Source organism: Primulina eburnea, unplaced genomic scaffold, assembly GCF_022965805.1.
Source record: "Primulina eburnea isolate SZY01 unplaced genomic scaffold, ASM2296580v1 ctg567_ERROPOS1600000+, whole genome shotgun sequence".
Taxonomy (NCBI): Eukaryota; Viridiplantae; Streptophyta; class Magnoliopsida; order Lamiales; family Gesneriaceae; genus Primulina; species Primulina eburnea.
In genome coordinates this window covers 537,729-555,526 of record NW_027331355.1, presented here as the reverse complement: position 1 = coordinate 555,526, position 17,798 = coordinate 537,729, and positions in this window count along the sequence as shown.

The following is a 17,798-nucleotide window of genomic DNA, read 5'->3' as shown; positions in this document are numbered from 1 at the left end:
GAGCATTATTCTTGTTGATCGTATCGTTCGTTTGGCTCCATTTACTCTGTTCATATTGAGCCTTGTGCATGCATTTCACCTTTCATCTACATATATATATATATATATATATATATTGATGCATGATTTATGTTATTTTTATGTTTGTTGAACTATTTCATACAAGAATCCTAACCTCAGTTGTTTACTTGGGGGGTTGTTGTGGTCGTTTTTGGGCACCATGATATATTTTCCGAGCGGTATTGCAGCAACAAGCAGAGGTTCCGCTGACGGAGCTCGTGGTTGAGGCTGGATTGTTTAGTTTTGGTTCGTTGGAGTCTCCAAGCTAGCTATATTTATATATTTTGACTTTTGGTCAGTTTTGGTCGCGTTTTATTATCCAGGGAGATTCCCCCATCTATCTATATAGTCATTTGATTTGATTTTTGCTTGTTTGGATTTAATTTATGTTGTTTGGGAGCCCTGCCAGCCTATTTGAACTCCTGCATGCGATATTTATGTCTTGTGTATGACTTGTACTTGCATGTGTTTATTTATGAATATCGCAACGTCGTCTTTGAGTCATTTTTCTTTTTTATGTATTTTAAATTTTTGGTATGTCCTATTAACGGGAAGGTTATGCTGAAATTTTTCCGACCCTGATATCTATTTTAAAGTATTTTAAACCATTTTTACAGATTTAAATAAATCATTTTTTATGATTAAAAATAATTTAAGTTATTGGATCTCACATGAGTCAAAAAAATTCTTTGGTTAAATGAATGCAATTGAGTATAGAGGAACTATCTTTAAACTAGTCTTTTATCATCTTCCCAAAATGCACTTAATCAAATACTTCATCGAATTTGTTTTCATGTAATAATGCAGCAATGTCATAATATCAGTATGTGTTGATAACGGGATACAAAAATCCCATGAGCCGAGTTTAATTCCCAATTTTTTCAACGTATTCATATCTTTTGAATATAAAATAAACTAAAAACATGCACTGATTCACATTTATCAAAGCACACCACGCTTAATAATTGCTTAGTATAGATTCAACAAGTCCCCATTTTAAAACAACAATATAATCAATATTTTTTTGGATCCAACACCAATAATTGATTTTAAATGTTTGCGTGAGGCAAGGTCCTTCACAAATTAGGCAAATCCCAAGTAATAAAAGAAAGGTGGGGAGAAAGAGTGTCTTTTTTCCCTATAAAATAGTGTATGTGGGGTTACTTTTTGCTGCATTATTGGGAAACAAAATAAACATTAAGTCAGAATGTTACTGATTTTTGGAAATGATGATCTTGAAAGTCGCGAGAATGTTGGAAATATTTGAGAGCAATATTATTTTGTACTCATCTTGAGTTGAGTCCATCTGTATGGTCAAACTTCTGCACCTCGCACACGCTAAGGGTTTTTTTTTCTAAAAAAAAAAAATTAGAAGCAACGATATCCCTTTCGTTTGCTAAGCTTCTTTGTTTATTGGTTTGGTTTCGAACGGTTCTGCGATGACTTCCCCGTGTACACCGATTTCCCTAAGGACACCCACAATGGATGTTAAATAACACTCATTTAACACCCACTCTCGTATAACGCCCACTCACATGAAAGAGGGCGTGGGACGTTCAAACAATTAAACGCCCATGTGTCAATTTTTTTTTAAAAAAAATTGGATCATTAGCGACAGTTTGTGAACAACCGTCGCTATTTGCGACGGATTTTCACAAACCGTCGCTGAACGCGAGCCCCACACACGTTATGAAGTTTTCTTATTTAATGTTATTTAAAGAATAAAGAGTGTGAATGTTAAAATGAATGTGGGAGAATAGATGTGTTAATGTAATGTGTATGTGACATGTGGACCTTACGATTTTTGATGAGGTGGTGGGTGTTATAGGGTGCTCTAAGAGATTATCTGTGATCGTCTCCCCGACAATCCTCGAGACCGACTCGGTCCTAGTTCATAGATGAAATGATGAATAATACAAAATATAAAGATGATAACTCAATTTATTTGAAAGTGAGGATAAATGATCAATTAATATCTTATCTTATGTTTTCAGCCGGAAAGTTGGATAGATAAACGATCTTGTTTAGTCCTCTAACTTTGTCAAAAAATGGTCAAAACTTATTGGGAGTAAAATGCAAAATATGATTAATTGCGGGTGTATCATGTGATTATTATTATAATTAATTTTTTTTTTTTGGGAGATGTTCATAACGAAGGTGGAAAAAATAAAGGAGAAAAAGGAGTGACGAAAACTTCACAGGCGACAATCAATCATTGCCTTTAGTTTGTGGAACCTTTGCAAGCTCTAGATTTGCACGAGTAATTGTTTCGGGGCCCCTAAAAAAAAGATTGATCCCCAAAGTTTCTTTTTAGATTTAGTACAGATATTAAATAGGAATCCTAAAGAAGACTTGTACATTCGTATGCTTGAAATTAAAACTAAAAGTAGTTCTTGCGAGGTTTTTTGAAACCAAACCATATGTTTTGGAGATTTAATTTTATGTATTATACTATACATTGTTAAAAGAAAATTAGTGTCCCATAAAAATTATTAAAAAAATAATAGCTATTTTACGATGATTTTTAAAGAAAATAAAAATATTTTATTCTTGTTATGAAAAAGTAAAAATTTATGGTAAAAAAAATATCAAACTCTCAAAATTATCAAACTACACATTTTATAATATTTTTCTCTCAACTCAATTGTGAATTTCTTCACAAATGGTGAGACTGTTTATAGAATTTCATTGGTAATAATCCAAAAAATAAATTACATCATTACCTTCATCATCACACACAAATTTCTAAATTTTACAACTCTTATTTTCAACATTCAAATATTAAACATTTAAATACTCAATACGCCTATTTTGATTATTAATTTTCAACACTCCCCCTTATGATGATCATAATGATTGTCTTCATTGCGTGTTTTTATACTGCCTCTTTAAAAACTTTACTAGGAAAAACTCATTGGGATAAAAACCATAGTAAGGGAAAAAGAGTGCAGTCACGTAAACTCCCCTCATGTGGACACGAACAATTATTCACAAATTTCGTAGATTGTGCGTCCCAATATTATATATGTGCTTTCTGAATATTGTCGTAGGAAGTGCCTTTGTGAAGAGATCTGATGAGTTTTCACTTGATTGAATGTGACGAACAACAATATATTTATTCTTCTCAAGCTCCTTGGTGAATGCGAAGAACTTAGGAGGAATTTGTTTAGTTCTGTCGCTTTTTATGTATCCTTATTTCATTTGAGCAACTTGTGCAACATTACCTTCATATAGTATCACAGGCTTCTCGTCAAATGATAATCCGCATGAGATTTGGATATGTTGGGTCATTGATTTTAACCACAGCATGATTTGATGAAGTTGTTATGAGTGTTTGTTTCTGTGAACGCTAAGAAATTGCAGTGCCTTCACGAGTAAATACATATCCAGTTTGGGAACGTGCCTTGTGTGGATCAGATTATTATCCAGCATCGGCATAACCAATTATACTTGGATTAGCATCTTTTGGATACAAAAGTTTTAAGTCTGTCGTTCCTCGTAAATAACGAAATATATGTTTACTTCTGTTCCAATGTCTCTTTGTTGGATATGTGCTAAATCTTATCAATAAATTTACGGCAAAATATATATCAGGCCTTGTACAATTTGTAAGATACATAAGGGCACCACCGATAGCACTTAGATATGGTACTTCTGGACCAAGAATATCTTCATTATCTTCACATGGACGGAATGGATCATTTTCTATGTCTAATGATCTAACAACCATTGGAGTACTTAAAGGATTTGATTTATCCATATTAAAACGTGTAAGGATCTTTTCTGTATAATTTGTCTCATGAACAAATATTCCATATTCTTTTTGTTCAATTTGTAAACTCAGACAATACTTGATTTTTTCAATATCCTTCATTTCAAATTATTTCTTCAAGTATGACACAACTTCTTGAATTTCCTTATTCGTTCCAATGATATTTAAATCATCAATATATACATCAATAATTACGCATCCGGATGTTGTTTTCTTAATGAAAACACAAAGGCATATTGAATTATTTACATATCTCTTTTTTATCAAGTGATCACTTAGCCGATTATACCACATTCGACCGGATAGCTTTAACCCATATAATGATCTTTGTAATTTCACAGAATAACATTCTTTGGGTTTTGAACTTTGTGCTTCAGGCATCTTAAATCCTTCAGATATATATATATATATATATATATATATATATATATATATATATATATGCCAATAACATAGGGCACGGACCTCGTGCCTGGGTCCGTCGTCGGGTCCGTGTAGACACTGGTCTCGCGCAGGTGGGCACGGGGTCCGTGTCCCTTATTTCCAGCTGAATGTTATTTACAGAACCTACACGGACCCGAACACGGATGGCTACACGGGGTCCGTGGCTAGTGTTTTTCTGCGCGAATTATTTCCTTATTTAGAGTTTTGTTTTGTTAGGAAACTAGATTTCTTGATATCTTTTGATATATAGACTATGTTGGACGAATTTTTTATACACAATACACATATTATTTTGAGTTTATCAAACTTGTGAGAATTTTCTCTCAACTTTTCAAGGCTTTAGCTTTGTCTAATTAAATCAAACTTATCAAAATTTATAACTTTGTGGCGTTTGTCGATCGTGCTTGTGCGGATTGTCGTAGGCGTCGTTCTTCGAAGGTTCGTATCAAATTTCGATTGTTATTCTCGTGTTTATTTGTTGCTAAACTTTTCTAGTTTAGAGGTGAATAACACATCAAATTACTTGATTCAAAAGATCGGGAAAACACACGAGTTTTATTATCGTAATTAAATAGAGGGTGCGATTGTTTAATCGTGTTTGCTATTTATTCGTACAAAGATTCACATCATTTGGTATCAGAGCATAGGTTTATTGAATTCAAGTAAGTTATCTTGTTAAATTTCAGATCTGTGTTATTTCTTCAATCGTTTTCAGATCTGTTTCGTTCTATCGTTATTCAATTTTCGTGAAACAGTGTTTCTCGAAAATTAGGTCAATTTTCTTCAATTTTTTTTTTGGGATTTTCGAGTTGTACTCAGCCTAAAAAAAAAATAAAAAAAAAAGAGTACAAAATTTCGAAAATTTGCCTACTCAATTGTTTTGGTATATTGTTCTATTCCCTTTAGAGAGTCATATTCAATTGTCTCTCACAGTCAAAAAAAAAATATTTCCTATATTCGAATTTCTTGTCTACACAGCCCAAGTGAGTCGGTCGCATTTGTTCACAAGTTTGAACCTTGATTGTTTGGTATACCCAGAATACAAAGCTTGAGCACTTCCAAGAGAGCTTTCAAAATTTGAGTGATACACTTGAGTGCGAGTGACTTTTCTTTGGAGTGAACGGTGAGTATTTGTTGTGAGCAAACAAAATTGTGAGAAAAGACGAGTGAATTTCTTTGGAGTGACCGTGAGCATTTGGGTGAGGATTATTTTATTTCTACTAACCTTTTCTTGCAGGTACAAATTTGACATTAAATGGAGAGGGAGGTAGGAGGTAGTTCGAATTCGGGGTTGTCTAAGGCCCAAATAGATGCGTTGTTTGGGGATTTTAGTAGGGTGATGAAGACCCAAATGGAGTCGTTGCATGAGAGGTTGGATAAACTTGAGGTTAGTGTTAGTGGAGGTAAACCTAAGCCTAGGGATTTGGGTAGAGATGATGAGGAGTATGATCTGGGAGGAGGCGATGAGAGTCAAAATGAGAATTGGGGTAGGAATAGAGGAGGTAGAGGATTTGGTAGAGGAAAAAGGGAAGCCATGCGGGGTAGATATGAGGAGACTAGGGAAGATGGTCACATGGGTAGCATTAAGATGAAAATTCCATCGTTCCATGAGAAATCTGACCCGGAGGCATACCTAGAGTGGGAAAAGAGGGTAGAGTTCGTATTTGAATGTCACCACTACTCCGAACAAAAGAAAGTGAGGTTGGCGGTGGTTGAATTCTTAGATTATGCTCTCATTTGGTGGGATCAATTAGTGACCACTAGAAGGAGGTATAATGAGAGACCCATTGAGTCTTGGGATGAGATGAAGAGGGTCATGAGGAAAAGGTTTGTGCCCAATCACTATTATAGAGAGATGTTTAAGAGGCTACAAACTTTGAGGCAAGGATCTAAGAGTGTTGAGGACTACTATAAGGAGATGGAGATAGTCATGATTAGGGCCAATATTGAGGAGGATAGTGAGGCGACCATGGCACGTTTTCTTTGTGGCTTGAACAGGGAAATTCAAGATCAAGTGGAGCTTCGGCACTACTTGGATCTAGACGAGATGGTGCAAATGGCCATAAAGGTGGAGCAACAACTCAAAAGGCGTGGGGTTGGCCGTACCAGTCAAACTGGAGGTACGTCTTCTTCTTGGCAATCCAATGTTGTGAAGCATGAGGAAAATAAAGTGGTGGCCAAGCCAAGATTTGACACTAAGCAAGAGGCACCTAAGCAAGGAGTCCAAGGTAAATCTGAAACTCCTTCTAATCGTTCTAGGGATACTAAATGCTTTAGGTGTCAAGGGTTGGGTCATATTGCTAGTGAATGTCCTAATAAGAGGGTGATGGTTTTGAATGCTTATGGTGAGTATGAGTCCCAAAGTGAGAGTGATGATGATGAGATGCCTGAGTTGGAGGATCCTGTTGAGGGATATGAGGCGGTTGTAGGTGAATCATTGGTGACTAGGCGTATCATGATTGGCCAAGTCGAGGAGGAGGAGACCAATCAAAGGGGGAACTTGTTCCATACTAGGTGTTTTGTGAACGAAAAGGTTTGCAACGTTATTATAGATGGGGGAAGTTGTACCAACGTAGCTAGTTGTGAGATGGTGGAGAAGTTGAGTTTGCCTATTTTAAAGCACCCTCAACCATATAGATTTCAATGGTTGAATGATTGTGCGGAAGTGAAGGTTAACAAACAAGTACTAGTATCTTTTTCGATTGGGAAGTATAGTGACGAGGTTTTGTGCGATGTGGTGCCCATGCATGCTTGCCACATCTTGTTGGGTAGACCTTGGCAATTTGATAGGAAGGTAACACATGATGGTTTCAAGAATAGGTACTCGTTTGTCCTAAACAATGAACCAATTGTATTAATACCTTTGTCACCAAAACAAATACTTGAGGATCAATTAAAGAAAAGAAAAAGAGATGAGGCCGAAAAAAAGAGTGTCCAAAAGAATGAGATGGCCTTAGAAAAAGAAAAAGAAAAGAAAAATAATTTGATGGCCCAAAGGAGTGAAAAGAGTGAGGTTGAGAGTTGTTTATTATTGCATAAACCATTACATGTACCTTTGTACAAAGTGATTTACCCATATTGTGATGACATAGCCGGTTCAATCCCGAGAATTGCTATTTCTTATTTGCAGGATCTTGGAGTTATCATGACAAGGGGACAAGTGAGTCTTGTCGAAGGGAGAACCCAAAAGTTTGAGCCTCGAGAATGCAAGTGCAATCACGACGAGGTAAGGTTAGTTGCCACTACAACAACTATGAGGTATGACTTTCTCCCTTACCTTAAAGTAGTGTTATTGTGTTTTCAAGGAGTTGTAGGGTGGGTTGCGAACTTGAGGGTTAAGGTAGTATGTGACAATTTATCCTTATTCACTTACTGCTATGGACTTGAGATGATTGATGACATGCATGTACCTATCATGAATCTTGATTTCCCCCAAGTTACTAAATTGTTGGGATTTGTTAACTACCAGTGTTCACATGCATTAGACTTGAATTCTTGCGAGGAGTTAAATGATTGCATGGGTAGTACACATGGTGTATTCCCTTTGCATGAGTTGTACCTTGTTGTTGATTGTTTTGCTCGTTGCATGATTGAATATGATGATCCTTCCATTCATGGTGGATATATGTTTAAAGGGAGTAAATTTTTCATTTCATATTCATTGCATGAGACAGTTCTTATTCCTAGTAAACTATGGGTGTGCACTTGTGTTGAAATTTTTGTGTTGTTAACTAGGTCTAAGAAGGGGAGGAATTTAATCTTCATGATGCTTAATGCGATATTGACATTATCATTCTATGTCACTCGTTATTTGATGTTTGAAGTAATTAATGATTACATGGGGAGGGCAACCAAGGAGTTGAGGTTCCACATGTCAATGACGCACATGGGGGAGAGCACCTACAGAATTGAATTTCGAGGTAAGCATGTTGGTCACATAATCTTTGTTATTACTAACTTACTTCATTTTTGTGTAGGTAGTAAAGATTTGAGGACAAATCCTTTTCAAGAAGGGGAGGATGATGCGATCATGGTGGGCCAAACTCTGAGGAAGGTGTGGAAGACATGGGAGTGCGTTTGGGAGCCGAAGAAATACCATTCAAGCATTTGTTTTAAGCGGCCGAGAGTCCACGGACCAGCACACGGACCTGTACACGGGGTCCGTGCCCTTTACATCCTGAGATGCGCGAGACCAGTGTCTACACGGACCTGACGACGGACCCAGGCACGGGGTCCGTGCCCTATGTTATTGGCGAAGACAGTGCCTACACGGACCCGTACACGGAGGTGGGCACGGGGTCCGTGTCCCTTATTTCCAGCTGAATGTTATTTACAGAGCCTACACGGACCCGGACACGGATGGCTACACGGGGTCCGTGGCTAGTGTTTTTCTGCGCGAATTATTTCCTTATTTAGAGTTTTGTTTTGTTAGGAAACTAGATTTCTTGATATCTTTTGATATATAGACTATGTTGGACGAATTTTTTTATACACAATACACATATTATTTTGAGTTTATCAAACTTGTGAGAATTTTCTCTCAACTTTTCAAGGTTTTAGCTTTGTCAAATTAAATCAAACTTATCAAAGTTTATAGCTTTGTGGCGTTTGTCGATCGTGCTTGTACAGATTGTCGTAGGCGTCGTTCTTCGAAGGTTCGTGTCAAATTTCGATTGTTATTCTCGTGTTTATTTGTTGCTAAACTTTTCTAGTTTAGAGGTGAATAACACATCAAATTACTTGATTCAAAAGATCGGGAAAACACACGAGTCTTATTATCGTAATTAAATAGAGGGTGCGATTGTTTAATCGTGTTTGCTATTTATTCGTACAAAGATTCACATCAAACATTACGTTTATTTAGCAAATCCAATTCAACATGGATGACATCTTTCTATTTTATCCAATCCTGCCGATTTTTACATTCACCAAAAGATTTTGGTTCATGATCTTCATTATCATTTATGATGTCGATTACCACATTATAAGAAAATATATCATCAATTTCTTCTATGTCTTTTCGGTCTCGTATTTTTCTAGTATTAATATAATTGATAGAGATTTTACAATTCTCGTCAGTTTGTGGTTCTGACAGAACATTTTCATCATCATGTGTTTCTTCAGGAACATTATTCTCTAATTTGTGTTCATCATGCTTTTCTTCAGTAACATCATTCTCTATTTTGCGTTCATCGTGTTTCTCTATGAATTTTCTTTTTCGAGGATTTTTATCATTGGAACCGACTGGCCTTCCACGCTTTAGTTTTTTCATGGGTTTTTTCAATTTGTTTTTTTGGAAATTCAATTCGAGCAGGAGCATTTACATCATGTATATATATGATTTAGTTACCCCTCTTGCATCTGTAAATGCATCTGGTATTTGATTCGCTATGCTTTGCAAGTGCACAATTTGTTGTACATCTTTTTCACATTGTTTTTTTCTTGGATCCAGATGTAACAATGATGATACATACCATGTAAATTCCTTTTCGGTATGTTTCTTTTCTCCGCCTATCATTGGGAATATTTCCTCATTAAAATGACAATCAGTAAAACGTGTTGTGAACATGTAGCCTGTCCGAGATTCGAGATATCGAATGATTGATGGACTATCATAACCGATATAAATTCCAATCTTTTTTTATGTCCCATTTTCTTTCGTTGAGGTGGTGCATACACCATACATCCAAAAATTCTCAAATGAGAAATGTCTGGTTCTTTACCAAATGCAAGCTGCAATGGGGAGTATTTATGCTATTCACTTGGTCTGATGAGAATTAATGTTGTGGCATGTAAAATTGCATGTCCCCATATAGAAATAGGTATCTTTGTTTTCATAATCATTGGTCTAGCATTCAGTTGTAGACGTTTAATCAATGATTCAGCCAATTCATTCTATGTATGAACATGAGCAACAAGATGCTCAACAGTGATTCCCATAGACATACAATAATCATTGAAAGTCTGGGAAGTGAATTCACCAGCATTATCAAGTCTAATTTTCTTGATTGTATAATCGAGAAATTGATTCCTCAATTTTATTATTTGAGCAAGTAATCTTGCAAATGCAACATTTCGAGTTGACAATAAGCATACATGTGACCATCTGCTGGAGGCATCAATCAATACCATAAAGTATTTAAATGGTTCACATGGTGGATAAATTGGTCCACAAATATCACTCTGAATACGTTCAAGAAACATTGGTGATTCAGTTTGGATTTTGGCTGGTGATGGTCTTATAATAAGTTTTCCAAGAGAAGATGTTTTACATTGAAACTTATTATTCTGAAATATCTTCTGGTCTTTCAGCGGATGACCATGTGTATTTTCTATAATTCTTCGTATCATTGTTGAGCTAGAATGTCCTAATCGATCATGTCATTTTGTTAATATTGAAGAATTATCAACTAACATGTTTGACTCAATGTGATTTATATGGGTATAATGTAATCCAGTAGGGAGCATTGGTAATTTTTGAATCACATATTTCTTTCCTGATTTATATATGGTAAGACACATATATTTCTCATTCCCTTAATTCATTGGTTGAGTATCATACCCATGGAATATATATCATTAAAACTCAACAAATTTCTTTTCGCTTGTGGTGAATACAAAGCATCATTGATAAAAAAAAATTGTACCATCAGGTAACAAAAATTGTGCTTTACCACAACCTTTAATCAAGTCTATAGGACCTGATATTGTATTTACCATTGTTTTTTTGTTGGTTTTAGTTCCAAGAATATCTTTTATCTCGGAGGATAGTGTGCGTTGTACCACTATCAGGTATGCAAACTTCATCTTTGTTCATAGTATTTTCCATATTTGAACTTCAAAAAAAATATGCAATGAAATAAAATTACTGACAATACATTTATAAAAATAAAATATAATATAATACATATGTAAAAATATAACACACGATAAAACATTATCATATGAGTACATGGAAAAATAAAATATTTTTCATATTTATTCCATCAGGAAATTGACCATTGTCTGAGAAATCAATCAGAAAATCCCCAGCATCAAAATGAGTTGAATCACTCAAAGGTTCAATGTGTTCAGTGAAGTTGGTATCCTTTTCTTTCCCCTTTACTGATTCTTTATAAAGTTTACAAAGGTGTTCAGGGGCTCGACAAATACGGGACCAATGTCTTAGAGTATCACATCTAAAACAAAAACTTTCCAATCTTTTAGAGTGATTCTCATTAACACTCATATTCTCATGATTTCTTTTCAGTGGATGGTTTGGGAAGCTCTTTTGAGATGAGTTATAGAAGTAACTATCTCGATTATTTTCAAAACCACGGCCGCGTCCAAGACCACGACCACTTCCACGTCCACGACCTCGATTTCTTCCTCGACCAAAACATATTTATAACTTTGATTTTGGTTTCCAGATTTAAATTCATTTTTGCTTACGACATTTACTTCAGGAAATGTCGTTGAACCAGTGGGTCGTGCCTTATGATTTCTCATTAACAGCTCGTTATTCTTTTCCGCCACAAGGAGACAGGCGATAAGTTCAGGATATCTCTAAAATCCACGCACTCTATATTGTTGTTGTAGAGTTATATTCGATGCGTGAAAAGTGAAAAAAATTTTTCAAGCATTTTCAATTCAGTAATCTCGTGCCCACAAAATTTCAATTCTGAGATTATTTGATACATCGCCGAGTTGTAATTAATGACTTTCTTAAAATCTTGGAATCTCAACGTATTCCATTCATCCCGGGCAGTCGAAAGTATAACTTCCCTTATATGTTCGAATCTTTCTTTTAATCTCTTTCACAAAGCCATGTGATCTTTTTCAATTAGATATTCGCATTTTGGTCCCTTGTCGAGATGTCGACGAAAAAATATCATGGCTTTTGTCTTTTCTTGTGATGTGGATACGACATTTTCTTTTATGGTCTCATTTAGACCCAATGGCTCAAGATGCATTTCTACATCGAGAGTCCATGGCATATAATTTTTCCCCGTAATATCAAGAGCAATGAATTCGAGCTTTGTCAAGTTTGACATGGTGATACTACAAAAAATTATGATACATTTTATTAGTTAATGAATATTGCAATACAAAGTAATTGATAAACAACAAGTACAAACATTCGTAAAAATAAAGAAAACACATGAGGAGGATATTCTCCGATAAATACAAGATTCGTGAGTATTATAACCAAAATAATTAAAAATAACCTTGAGAAAAACATCTTCTTTTTTCTTCGAAAATTCGATGAAGAATAATTTTTAGAGAAGAAGAGAAAGTCGGAGTGATTGAATGTGTTTATGAGATCATATTTATAGGGCAAAAAATAGCCGTTTTGTTACCGTTGGTGTACAAAAAATAAATGTATGTATTTGTATAATTTTATGGTAATAATATGATGTATATAATATTAGTCGGGTTTAAATAATTATGTATAACATATCACATTATTATAATGAGGTCTCATAAGGTATTTTGTTTAAAAACCTTATAGACTTTTATATTTGTTGTATCTCTTACCAGGAGTGCGGGATGTCGTCTTAACATCCTTCCCCGATTTATAACATGTTTTTTGAAAAATTTATTTTATTATTTCTGATCTTTATTATATAATAACATTATATTATATATTAAATATATACACAATAAATAAATAGTAAAATAAATATTATTATTTTTGTTACCTTTTTACTGTTTTGGAGCTTGGAAAAATATGGAGAACTTTTAAAGCTTCGTGCTGATAACGTGTTATGAAAAAGTAAAAAATTTATGGTAAAAAAATAAAAATATCAAACTCTCAAAATTATCAAACTAGACATTTTATAATATTTTTCTCTCAATTCAATTGTGAATTTATTCACAAATGGTGAGGCTATTTATAGAATTTCTTTGGTAATAATCCAAAAAATAAATTACATAATTACCTTCATCATCACACACTAATTTCAAATATTCAACATTCCAATATTCAAAATTCAAATATTCAATACACCTATTTTGAATATTAATTTTCAACAATTCCCACATTTTTGGGAGAATTTTATGCAATTTTTGCCGAAAAGATAGCGGTCACTAGCCATTCGGTAGTATTATCACTTGTGAAGAAGTATGATCAAGTCAAAAAGTAAAGTCACAGTGAGATTTTTATAGGATTTGAAAGGAATATTGTTTATTTTTTTAATATATTTTCTTTTTGATAATATTGTATTTATTAAATTATAGAGTTTTGTATTTATAGATCATAGATATTTATGATAAGAACTCTAGATATGATATTATTATTTTAAAAAATTATTTTCTAATAAAACTCTTGTTTCTATATCTTATATGATTCTTTTTATGAATTACACTTTAGGACAAATGAAGCTTATAAATAATCAAAGATTGTTGCTGGTGTTGTGAGACGGAGAGAGAAAGAGACACCGTAAGAGCAAGCACGAGAGTTGAATATTTACAACGAAGATATCAAGTGCTCAAGCCAAGACGTATTGTTGTATTGCCGTGTCGTGTTAATGACAGCAGACACAACACTTAATCATAGTGCTGATTAGTGGGTTGTTCATCAAACAGAATTTCGACTTCACAAACCCTGCATCCGTAGTTTTAGTTATTTGGTTTGATAAATGTTTGGATGAACTTTGCTACCTCACTGTGTTAAGGGAGTTAATTTTTTTTTATTTACTATTATTGGTTTTGCAAAATGACATGTTTTTCTAGTTGATCTTTTGCACTGAGACACCACACAAATGTGTTCACTTGTGCATGATTCATCGTGTCTTGTTTTATTTACGTAAAGTTTTGTGTGTGAAATATTCCTCTACATATTTTATTAGTTGTTATAACACCGCACACAACAGTTAACTTTGAAACACATAGTCACTTTATTACACAATATTTTTATGCCATACAACCACCCTTCAAGTGGTACTAGAGAAGACACATGACATTACTAAGTAAGATTCTGGTTATTTTTGGTTGAATAGGAAAAGTACAATGGACGTGCCAATTGTCAACATGGCACTATGAGCATCAGTTCTGAATGGATCTAACTATGAAATATGGAAAGCTAGGATGAGGGTCTAAATCAAATACATTGAAGAAAAAGCATGACAATGTGTTATAGATGACTGGATTCCACCAAAGGCAGTTGATGAAGATGGCAAGAATTTGTTTAAATCGGAAAGTTCATAGACGAGTGATGAAGTCCATATTTAGAACTTCAATTCAAAGGCAATTAATGTCATCTTTACTTCTGCTGACATAAAATTTTTCAATCTGATCACAAACTGTGTCTCTGCCAATGATGCATGTATTGTCCTTCAAACACACTGTGAATGATCTGAAAGTAAGTGAAGAACCAAGCTAATGATGTTAACCTCAAAATTTGAAAAAAATGAGAATGGAAAAAAACAGAGTCTATTATGGCCTATGATCGTCTACTGCGAGACATTGCTAACGAAGTTTTTAGTCTTGGTGACTCGATCTCAAATGAGAGATGGGTCAGTAAGGTGTTAAGATCACTTCTAGAATGATTTAACATCAAGATTTATGCAATCGACAAAGCCAAAGACACCGCTCAACTTGGTTTTGATGATCTGTTAAGTTTTATCAAAATATTTGAGATGAATCTGGATTTACAGAAGAAAAAACAAAGGAAAGACAATTTTCTTTCAAGTTTCTGATGACTCATACCATGATTTAGTTCAACTGTCTCAGGAAGTCAACGAGTCTGATCTATGTGAAGACTCCATCTCATTGATTACAAAGAAATTTGGAAACTATATAAAGAAGATCATAGACAAGAAGAAATTGGACAAGCAACTTAAACTTCCTAGCATCACTGCTCTTGAGAAAACTCTAAGTTTTGCACCTACTCATGGACAATTTTGACCGAAGAATGATGGAAAGGTTCGATCTAATGTTAAGAAAATAGACTCGGTTCAATGCAAAGAGTGTTCTGGATTCGGTCATTATGCCAATGAATGTGTCAACAGACTTCACAAAAACAAAGGCTTAAATGTATCCCTAAGTGATGGAGATCTTGTCGATGAAAAGAGATCTAGTAAAGGAGAAAACTATATATCTTTCTTTTCAAATTTCAAGAAGAAACTTTCATTGCAAGTTAATCAACTGGGTGTTGCCTGTGGTATTGAAACACTTGGTAGGAACATGAAATGTTCACTACTTTTTAACTTTAATTCCTACTAGAATTTTTTTTTTTTCATATTTTAAAATTCGAAACTCGTCATTTAAAATGTTCAACAATTATATGAATCAAAACAGTTTAAAATTTAAAATCTCAGGTGCATAAAAACTTTCTAAATCGTCAATTAACAAAATTTAACTCCAACATTTAACATAATCATCCTAACTTCAAAATAAAGCATAAAAATCTCTAATAAAATCATTAAAAAAATCTTTAAACTTTTAAATACTAAGATAATGCGGAAAATAAAGTTCATCGAGAGTATACTGCCGAACTCGATCCACTCAAACGTCATCGCCTCTCTCAATATTATCATCACCTGCAGCATTAAAATATAGTGAGTCTAATAACACAGCACGTTCTAAACATAAGTAGCAAATAATACATATACAAGCACATGCATTAAAAATCATATTTTTATTCAAAATAAATTTGTTAGCATAATTTAATCATAAATCGTCAAATCATAAAGCTTTCTATCATTTATCCATTTGGGTGAAGTTTGATCCTTGAAAGTGACTAGCTTTTATCATCCGGTCAACTGATCAGTCTTAGCTCAGCATTACGCATGGGGACGGGCACTAGACACCGACGTAAAATGGAAATACGATCGTTGGGCTTCCTCTGAGGCCTTCTCCCGTAAACGGGCTCCCTCTAGAGCCTTCTCCCTCACGATATTCCCAAAAATCTTATATCAATTTTTTTTTTGTCACAGTCAATTCACATTCTTCAAAATATTTTTCCTTTTCTTTTTAATAATAAAATATCGTGTCATTTTCACATTCGAAAAATATCATTTTAACAGTAAAAATTGCACAGCATTATCATAAATCATAAAATTCCATATTTTCATCATAAACATTTTAAAATATCATTTAGCATGTATTATGATTTTTCGAGGCACTGCCAAGCCTTTTGTACTACCCGGGACCTAAAATGACCATTTTGCGCTTGGACTCTAAAATTCCCGATTTTGATGTTTTCTTACTTTTATCGACTCGAGCCTATACCATAGTATCATAAAGCTTAAATTTGACTTCGAATATTTTTCTTAGACGTAAACCCTAGCCTTTTGATTTATTGACTTAATTACTAAATTGTGAAGCGTTTTTAACTCGAATAAATTCAGAACTTAATATTTTCTTCTCAAATTTTAAATATAAACTTTCAACCCTAAACATAACATGACACCTTAAAAAACACCCATAAATATTTCTTAGACATAAAATTAAGATCCTCAACTATTTTCTCAATTCGTTTTAAAACTTAACCGTACGTGCTGGTTTTAATCCGTATCGACTCAAAGCTTAACCAAACTTGAACGATAGCCTATTAACACCTTAATAACCCTTTTTCATCCCCAATCAAGCCGATTAAAACCCTTGAACAAGCGTAGAACCATGCTGGAAAATTCTGCTCATTTTCAAAAACCCTAGCTTGCAGAAAACCTTAACTTGCTTCGACCCTAACCCTTGGCTGACCCAACCAGACCTTATGTAACCATATGAGGACCATGACCAAGCCCTTAAAAACCTACCAGAACAGCCTCTACAGCCCATGCACTTTCCAACCCATAAACCATCACCTACAAGCCTTGCGCGGCCAACGCCTAGTGTCCCATGCCCTAGCCCTTGCAGCAGCCGTTCCATAGCCTATCTAGGACCATGACTCAGCCCCCTTAGGACCCCTGGACGTGCCCTAACAGCAGCCAGCAGCCACACTCTTCAAGGACACCCAAACTGAAACCATAGCCCTCTACAACCCAATTTTCGTTCAACCCTCTTACCCACCTTGTCCAACCCTTAGCTTTGCATCTATGGACCCTTAAACATGTTGGAAAATGTCCTTTCCGATTACTCTATCATAGCAGCCCCTTTGTGCATCATAATCATGATTTTAAAAGCATCAAAACTCAAGTTTTATCATGTATATGCCATAAAAACGAAAATAAAGGATGCTTTCATATTTTTCATGTAAACATGATTAAACACACATAATATGATTTGAATGGTGCAAAAAGAAAGTTTAGAAACGTTTCTTTGCGTTTAAAATGTTCGAAATACGAATATCGAAGCGGTGGAAGTCGGTGACGAACGGATGAAAATTTCTATTTTTTCTACCTTTTTTCTTGTCAAAACCCCACAAAAAACACACATTGGGATGTAAGGGAGTCGAGTGATCATTATTGGAAGGAATAACGAGTAAAAAAGACGAAATCAAAAGAGAAAAAAATCGAAAACTTCCTTGCCTTCCTTCTCTTTTTCGGCCGCTGTTCCTTCCAAATTTTTTTACGTGACTTTTTGTGTGTTTCGTGGTGTG